The sequence below is a fragment of the Tupaia chinensis genome, unplaced genomic scaffold, assembly GCF_000334495.1.
Source record: "Tupaia chinensis unplaced genomic scaffold, TupChi_1.0 Scaffold000570_1, whole genome shotgun sequence".
Taxonomy (NCBI): Eukaryota; Metazoa; Chordata; class Mammalia; order Scandentia; family Tupaiidae; genus Tupaia; species Tupaia belangeri.
Window position 1 is genome coordinate 1,109,408 of NW_006160084.1, and position 9,691 is coordinate 1,119,098.

Consider the following 9,691-nt stretch of genomic DNA (forward strand, 5'->3'; position numbering starts at 1 on the left):
ACACACACACACAAACACACACACTCTCTTTCACAATTTTACTGAGTAAGCACAGGGTAAAAACCTCAGAAGTATGATCACCCAAAACCCCAGTGAAGTCCACATGCCTGCATACCCTTCTTCACTGGGAAGAAGGGAGATGAGGAAGACAGGCAATTCATCCGACAGGTAATAAATTACTATTAGGGGAAATGAATGGACTGAGGAGACAGAAATTAACTTGTAAATAATTCTCTTTGGAATTTCAGTGAGTCAGAGCCAGACAACTGCGTAGGGTAGGGTCATCCAACTATGATCACCTTCCCCAATCTTATTTCCTTAATAGGAATTTCCTTAATGAAACCTCAGCAAGCGGACCAAATAATGGACTATCAGAGTAAAGAGTTTCACCCTGCGTTTAGGGGATGGCGAGGGATGCAGGTTAGAAAAAGGTCAGATAGTCCTTAGTTCTGAGCCTGTTTCTAAGAGCTTTTCATTTCCTTTAGTTCAAATTGCTCAGAATGCCCCAAATTCCTTATTTGGGGATCATTTTAGTGTGAATCCTAACACATTATATATCTCTCTCACTTTTTTTTAGAGGTTTTTGCCTTACAGCACATGTGCTCACTAGAGAGAGAGAAAGAGAGACAGTGAGAGGGAAAGTGACAAAACACCCCCCACCCCCAGGGAGATGGCCATGCCACAATCTTTCTCTTCCATTCTCCGCTTAGGATCTTGGGCATACATGCACACGCACTTGGTGTGATTTTCAAACCACTGGGTCTGGGACATTTGGGAGTTCAGTGACGTAACTGCTACGCCATCTGCTGGCTCCTCTTTGCCACTTTTCAAAATAGAAAACCTGCCCCCTAAGGGGTGATTTCTCACTTTGTCTCTGTCTCTCTGATGGGCACGTGCTCCTAAGGCGAAAACATCTCAAAAAAAAAAGAAGTAAATGAAGCAGAAAACCTGTTAGCATCTGGTAGGGCACTCCAGTACCCTGAAACAATTTGGCGACTGTCATCCTAAATATTATAATTATTGCTACAACAGGATTCCTGTGATATTCATCCTGTTTGTGAGGTAATAAAACAGGCAAGGCCCCTGTCCTCTGAGTGCCCACCAGCCTTTTCAGATCGTTGAGAAGAGTAAATGAGCACATGAGTGTGGGATAAAGGAGAAAGCCTACAGATGTCTGTTACTATTGCTTGTAAACTCTCCGTTGTAGATTTGTTTCTAAGGATTGCTCATCAGGGAACTTGTAACAACTGGAGCAGGATGGGCGCCAGGAAGGAGACTGTGAGATGGAGGACGTGCCAGATGTGCAAGAGGGAGTATTCCTGATGTCAGCACGTGAGGAAAGGAGTAACAGGAAGCAGGACAGGGACAGGGGTGAGCTGGGCTGCAATGCATCCCTTGGGAGATTAAGGTCAACTCCCAGGAGCACCGTGGAGCTGGGCTGTCCATCCAGGGTTGTTCCTAGCTGGGGGAGGGGAACGTGCCTCGACATTCCCACATCAGTCAGTCCTTGGATACGGCCACCTCAGAAGAAACCTGGCCTTGGTTGAGGCAGTTCCATTTCTCAGAGGTCTGCATGGGGCTGCCAACAGCAGGTGGAGTCAACCTTTCATTCCAGAAGGGACACTTGGATGCCACCAAATAGTGTCCATAAAATTACATTCCGTAAGATTCAAGGAGATTAGTGTTCCACGTTTTGACCCCTTTCAGAATATCAATTGGCAATCCAATTACTGACCTTCATTGATCTCATGAGTTGATTAATGTTTTGCTTTTTGGAACTGACCTTTCTATACCAAACAGGCAAATTTGTAAAGAGATACCCAGTCAAAGCCTCCCTTTGAAGTGTGCTCATTAGAGAATACCAGATTGTCCCTGCCAAGAGAGCCGCTTTCCCCTTTCTGCTAGCTAAAGAGGGCCTCTTGGGGGTTTTCCTCTTCCATCTTGCACAGATCTTGCCTTCTGAAATGGGTTTCTGTCCTCTTCCTTGTAGCTGGTGGGGCTGGATACTTGCCCATTATGCACCCTCAGGGGATGCCCCCATGCACTGCATCAGTGGGCATCCCTGCCTTCCAATTTCCATCTGGTTCAGTCAGTGGGAGGTGCCAATAGAACAGTGAGGGGAACTGAGAGAGGTTGGAGGATCTCTTCCTCCTGCCTCCCTCAGTCCCTAGCCACGGGCAATTGCCAAGCTTCCCTTATATCCAAGGCCACAGCTCCTATCAGGTTTGCTCTTGGAGCTACAGCTCTCCTCACTTCAGGAATGGCTCCTTTCCGTTATGTCTGCAGGCCTCGGTGTGGGTCAAAGGGAGCCCTCCGCTTTGGTTCTAGCTAGGGTATGCTCCATTATTCCTCCTGGATTCCTGTAAACCTCCACTTGTAAGTCGAACCTTCATGGAAATATCCTTAGTCATCACTTTTGTGGTATTTTTTTTTTTCTGCCAAGACCCTGACTCTCTTAAATATCTTATTAACTTTTCCTATATGAGTATCTTCAAAAAGCTCATGGACAATGGATATTATATTTTAAAATTTTTATCAGACACCAAAATTAACTCATACTTTAATTCCAGTTTCCACTAACTTTTTGAAGTCCCCTTCTATCGGGTCGTTGGAAAAGTCATGATATATTTTTGCACAGGAAGACAGAAAAATACATCATGACTTTTCCAACGACCCAGTCTATCCCTATCCTATTGCTCAGAGAGGACATGATTTCCAGGAGGGTTTCCCAAGATTCCCAACAGGTTAGGAGTCAGAGAGAATCCATATGTCCTGCTTCTTCACTGTCCACTGAAGTTTCTGAAGCTCAGCACTTCCACCTTTTCTCTGCTTTCTCTCAAATTAATCTTGGACTTTTAGGGTGGTATTTCTCAGCCATTTTAAAAGGCATAATACCCATTAATAACCACGCAAAGGTCTGCTTTCCATCAATCTCATCCTTGTCCCTCCTCTAATGTCAGCCTCAATCAGTGTTTGTGAATTGACTGTCTCTCGGTCTCAGTTTCCTCATTTGAAAACTGAGGGGACACATTCTCATCAAAAGCTTCTGAAGTAGGTATCAGTACCACAATTTTACAAGGATTTAAATTAAGGACCTGCAAGGATGGAAAACTTAAGGCCACATAGTCAGGAAGAACAGGATCAGGACTCGGACGCCAGGCCCCTAACCTGGGGGATCTTGATACTGCACCGTAGTCGGCTGCCCTTCCAGAGCAGTGGAAAGAAACCAGCACACCCTGAGCAGGAACTGAGAGTTCTGAGGCCAGAAAGACAGACAGATGATAGACTAGATAGATGGTAGATAGTCAGATAGAGATAAATAAGTGATAGAGGACTGATAGATTATAGATAGCTACAAATGATAGATAAATTATATCTGTTATCAGGAAAATCGTAATACATTTTTGTATAGAAAAACAGAAAAATATGTCATAACTTTCCCAAAGACCTAATGCATAGATGATAGGTGTTAAGTCCAGCCCATGGCTTGGCTTGGAGGTTAAGGCAGCTAGATCCCACATGGCCCACACGTAGTTTGAGTCCTCAACCCGGTGGCTTGAAAAACATGCTGGGCACATGTGCATGCATACCCAAAATGCTGAAAAGAGGGAGAGATGGAGGAAAAGAGATTGCAGTGTGACTATCCCCCATGGGGAGTGCTTTCTTACTTTCTGACTCATGCATCCTATGGCAAATTAAATAATAATAATAATAAAATTTTAAAAGGTGATAGGTAAATAGGTGGCTCAATCTGCAGATATGTGTGTGTGTACACACATATCAATATATACACACACATATATATACACACAATATAGAGAGACAGAGAGAGAGGAATAGTGAGAAATCACCCCCCAGGGGAATGGTCATATCTCAATCCCTTCTCCTCCAGTCTTTTAAGGACTTTGGGCACACATGCACATGCGACTGGTATGACCCTTCAGCTTCCAGGTCCTGGATTTGAACTATGCAGTCGGCCACGTGGGGTCCAGTGCTTTAACCTCCATACCACCTACTGGCCCTATATATTTTCTTTTAAATTATCCTCTAAAGAAGCACAGCAGAATTCTGCCTGTAAGTTCTTCCAAGGAGCTGGGATAGAAACGCCCCCTTCTCGTTCTCATCATGGTTCTGGAAGTCGACCCTCTGTGTGTCCTTACCTTACCTCCCTGCAGCTTTGACTGCAAGAGTCAGTCACTGCGCTATTGAGAGGCAACAGAACATATGTGACTTGTGATTGTAGCTCCATCATTCACAAACGGGCATGTTCCAAACTCTCAGAGCTTCGGTTTCCTCCCTGTGATATGGGGGAAAAAAATATTTACTTCACAAGGTGACAGAGTCAACTGGGGGTAGGGATCCCTTGTACAACATCTGGTACAGAGTAGCTGCTCTGCAAATATTAACTCCCACCCTTCCTCCAGGGGACCCCAACCTCTTCCCAGGAATCAGCAGTCTCCTCACCTGGGATGGGGGGGGCAGGAGAAGAAAGGCAGGGGTGCTCTGCTGATTTACAGCTTTCCTTGGCCTTTTTAAAGAGTTGTTGCTTACAAATCAGCCAAGGTGTGGAAGGGAGTTGTGTCAGGCCCTGTGGTGTGCTGGGGCACATTCTGTGAGGTCAGGACACTGTGAGCAGAGCTTCCGAGTCCAGTGTGCAGCTCCGCAGCGCCTTGTCAAACCTGACAGCCACCATCTGATGTAAATTACCTCGAGAGCCAGCGAGCGCGAAACCATTTTCAAGAACTCATTCTGTGAGGGCGTCAGAAACCCAGACGATCAGGAGAGAAGCCCAGCATTGCCAGAAATTCATACAACAAATGCTGAGCATTTCCTCGTCTACGGTGCGTTACCAGGTTCTGTGGGTTGAGGTGGAAGGATCTAGAAATCATTCAGTTACAAATCACAAACTACGAATGCTGGCTGCTTGAGTAGAATCAGGAAATGCTCAACCAATAGGCTTATCATAAGGTAAGAGCCAGGCACTTCTCTGAACAAATCTAGACTGTCTAGACAGTCATTAAAGCAACAAAACTTCCAGCTCTTGCTTGGGTTTCTCGACTCAGAGAGAAAGAGCTACTCAAGTGGCAAGAAGCCAAGCTGTGTTGGCCTTAGTCCGATCAGCTATAGCCCGGGGGCAGGATAATGGAGCTCCCATAAGGCAGCAGGGGCCCACCTGTTCCTGAAGCTAAAGAAAGTTGGATTTAGCCCAGGGACCAGATCCCAAGGTCTGTCTGTAATAATAATCTAGTTCACTCTAGTTAGCCTTTCCCGTTCACGCCCCATGCCAGCTCTGTTTAACATTTGTGAAGCACTGCGTCATTTACAAGGAGTTTTCTGTAACATCTTTTGGTTTCTTGACTGTGCCAAGCTCAGCCCTGATGTAGGGCTTTTGAATACCCTTTTATCTTTGTCTAGAAAGCCCCCATTAGTCCCTGACTTCTTTCGTGGCTGGGTTTCCTTCATCATCTTCAGCTGTGAGGTTAGACGTTGTATCACAGACCCTCAGTAACAGCCCACGTCTTCCCTTCACTGGGTTGATGGAGAATGGGATGACCTATTCTTTTGCATCATTATTTCACGTCTGTCCCTTGGACTAAACGATAAGTCCCTAGAGGCAAGGGCTGTGTCTTTCTTACTGACTTTATTCCCTGTTGTCATAGTTCAGAGAGTGGGTAGGTGCTTGCTGTCTCCTGTCATTGTTCTTTTGATTCATGAATCCTCTAAATAAGCTTTAACATCTCCATTTTTTTTAAAATAAGGCTCAGAGAGTGCAAGTAACATTCCCAAAGTCAGCCAGGTGGGCATCGCTCAGACACCAAACCCTGCACATTTTCATTATTTCATGCTGCCTCTTGTATTTGCTCAAGACGCCCACGTGGGTGGCATTTTGCTTTTGCATCCAAGGCCCTTACAAGCAGAGGTTCTTAAAAGGTAATGTGCAGATTGATTCCAGGCATCCTGAAATCAACAGCGACGGAGTATATTTAAAAATCCAAATACCTGCCCCACTCTCCCCACCTTCGCCATGCAAGGCTCAGTGGGACCAGGTGAGGCTCCAGCACGTGCAATTGTAACAAGCTCCTCCAGGTGATTTGAGTGCACTGCCAGGTTGGAAAACCAGCGTCTGTGGGTATCGGGTGCCTGTCTGAATTTTGTATTGACTGTGATTACCTGGAGGGGGTTGGTGAAGGAAAGCTACCTGACCTTTTTATTCAAAAGAAAACATGTACTGATCCAGGAAGCTGGCAGGAGGTGATCTGAATTGTCATTTGAATTACTGGGAGGAGGACTGTTCCTTCCTGCTTGCTCTGGCAGTCTGGCCAGTACCTAGGAACAGGTGGACCTCACAGGGAGCCTTATAGGCTCCAGAATTGGCTTGTAAATAAGTCATAGGGCACAGCTGGGTCCCTGCTCTCATAAATATTGACCAGCTGTGATTAAACCGTCCACTCTGGGTCACATTATCCAGTGGGAAAGTGCCTTTACTAGGTATTAAATAACCATGAGTCTGTGCCTGTTTTGTACAACTTTCCTCTATGAAGTATGAGCCTCTAGCAGGGGATCTCTAACCAGACAGGTAAGAGAGAACCAGCAATTCCATTAAACAAGTTATTCATTGAGCATGTACTATATGCTAGACATCAAGCTAGGGGCTGGGGGGTTAGGGTGAACAAGATATCAGAATTAGTCAGAAAATACGTTAAAAATAAGTTCAGCTCTCTGAAAGAGTCCGTAATGATGTCAGAGAAATGTGTGGAAGAGAACGGTAACACTGTTAGCACAAGATTGTACTCAAAACAGCGGTGTCGGTCTGTCCCTTGGGTGTGGAAATAAATGACCACCACCCAGATGAGAATCAACAGTGTACTGCAGCAAGGGACTCAGCCACCATGTCTTGAACTTGACAGTGACTCAGAGGCCAACGGAGGAAATGTGAGGGGTTTGGGGGAAGGAAAGGATTCAGAGCTGCCCTGATTAGAAGCTGCTGGCGTGAGGAAGCTGTAGATGCCCTTGCTTTAAGTAGGCCATTGTGTGTGATTGGTTAAGCAGACATGTTTGGCTTCATAGGTTTGGTCCTAAATTGGGGTTGGGAGCAAAAATTAGGGAAGTGACCAGTTATTAATCGTGTTCTGGTTGTTTAGGGCTGTTTGGCTTCCTAGGCTGGTTGCTCCAGAAAGTAGCCTAATTTTCTAAACTATTAATGTTCATATATCGGGGCTGGCAGGTGCCGTGTTGGTTAAGGGCACTGGACTCCCACATGACCAACCATGGTTCAAGTCCTGGACCTGGTGTCCTGCTTTCTCACTTTCCTCTGTCTCTTTCTCACTCTGTTCCTCTCTGGTCAAATTAAAATAAAGTAAAATGAAATAATTCTTTAAAAATAGTTTATGTATCAATAGCTGGTAGGCTGGCCTCCTGGGCTAATTGTTAGGAGTTATGGGTCAGAGTTCTATTTTATGTATAGTCTGGCTGTTGTCCAATTGTATACTCACTCTCTCAGAGGGCTGCTATGACCCCATGCTACAAACTGATGGCTTAAAAGAACAGATGTTTAAGGCTAGCCAGGTGTGGGGGGGTGGTTAAGGCAGCTGTATCCCACATGACCAATTGTGTGGTTCAAGTCCTGCATCTGGTGGCTTGAAAAATAGGCTAGGTGCATGTGTGTCTGTGTGCCCAAAATCCCAGGAGGAGAACAAAAGAGAAGGGATTGCAGTATGGCCATTGCCCCAGGGGGTGCTTTCTGACTTTCCCTCTCTCTCTGTCTCTCTATGGTGAGTGCACACACGCTATAGCAAATTTAAGAAAAAGAACAGAAGTTTGTTCTCTCAGATTCTGAAGAGTAGGAAGGCAGTATGGAGGTGTGAGCAGGTCCACGAGCTCCCTTAGCTTCTGGTTGCTACCAGCAGTTCTTGGCATTCCTTGGTTTACAGATGCGCATCTCTGTCTCCGCCTTCCTTGTCTCCTTGTCACAGTGACCTCCTTCTATGCATTGGCATCTTCACGTGGCATTCTCTTCTCTGTGTATGTTGTTCTCTGTCTCCCTTTTTCTTATTTATTTGTTATTGCTGTTTACTCACCAGAGAGAGAGGGTGAGAGAGAAAACACCCCCCAATGGGGCATGATTTTGCCATAATACTTTTTCCTCCATTTCTCCGTCCCATTAGGATATACACACACAAGTGCCTGGTATGTTTCTCAAGCTGCCAAGGTGGGCCTTGAACCATGATCAGCCATATGAAATCCAGCTTCCAATGCACAGTGCCTAGCCACTTAGCTATGGGGTCAACCTTTCTCTTAGAAGGACAACAGTCATATTAGATTATAGACACATCCTAATCCATTTTGACTTTGCCTTAACTTCATTACATCTGCCAAAACACTTTTTCCAAATCAGGTCACATTTGTAGGTCCCAAAGGTTTGATGTGATGTGTATTTTTCAGGGATACAACCTGCACCACTTAGTAGGCATGTTGTCTCCTCTCTCCCCTGCCCCAAGTCATCAGGTCTGGGACTTGAACTTCTTAGTTGGCCATGTGGGATCCAGTTGCCTTAGCCACCACACCACTGGCTGGCCCAGCAGTGCTAATTATTGTGAAGAGAGGATGCACAGAATCCTGGGGAGATGGGTGAGGGGTTCCCACTGACAGAAACAGCACCACCTCCATCCCTATGGGGTTTGTAGCCTCATCGAGTATATTAGCTTCCTGGGGGCAGCCATAATAAGGTACCCCAATCTGGGGCTTAAAATCACAGAAATGTGCTCTCCCACACTTGCCCCTCCAAGTCCAAGTTCCTGCTAGAGGCTCTGAGGGAGAATCGGTTCCACGGTTTTTCCGAGTCTCTGCTAACAACCAGAAATCCTTGACACACCCTGCTGTGCACTGGCTTGCAGACGCCTCACTACAGTCTCTGCCTCCCTCTTCGTGTGGCATTCTCCTTCCATGTCAGCATCCAGATTTCCCTCTTCTTTTTTTATAAAAAGAAATTAATTTTTTATTTATTATTGTTTAATTTAACCAGAGAGAGGGAAATTAAGAAAGCAAGTCTGGGACTTGAACCATGGTTGGCCATGTGGGAATCCAGTACCTTAACCAACACGCCACCTGTCAGCTCAGACTTCCCTCTTTTTATAAGGACTCCCTTTCTAGTGAATTAGGGCCCACCCTGATGACCTTGTCATAACCTAATTACATCTACAAAGGCCCTACATCCACATAAGATCGCATTTACAGGGACAGGGATTCAGACTTCGGCCTGGGAATCTGTATTGCTTTTAACCTAACCATGAAGATGTCTAAACAGACTCAGAAGTAAGGAGGATAATAGCCCCCGAGTACATATATCCCAGCTTCTACCACTGCCAACATTTTGCCAAATTTTTTTAAGCCTATTTATTTCCTCCATCAGAGAAACAGAGAGATAGCAACAGAGACAGGCGCCCCCAGTAGGGTCCTCACGGCTGATCTACCCCTAACCACACCCACTCGGGATCACACCCATCCCCAGTAAGGGATGATCTTGGGATGCGAACCCGAGACCCTCCCATGTGGGAGAGCATCCGTGTTGCAGCACCACTAAACTGTTGTCTGGCCGGGTCCTATCTGTTTTCTCTCTCCCTTTCAGGCTACTCCCTTTCTCTCTCCCTTCATCCCCCAGGCCCATTACACCCTGCTCTGGGCTGGGGGAAGG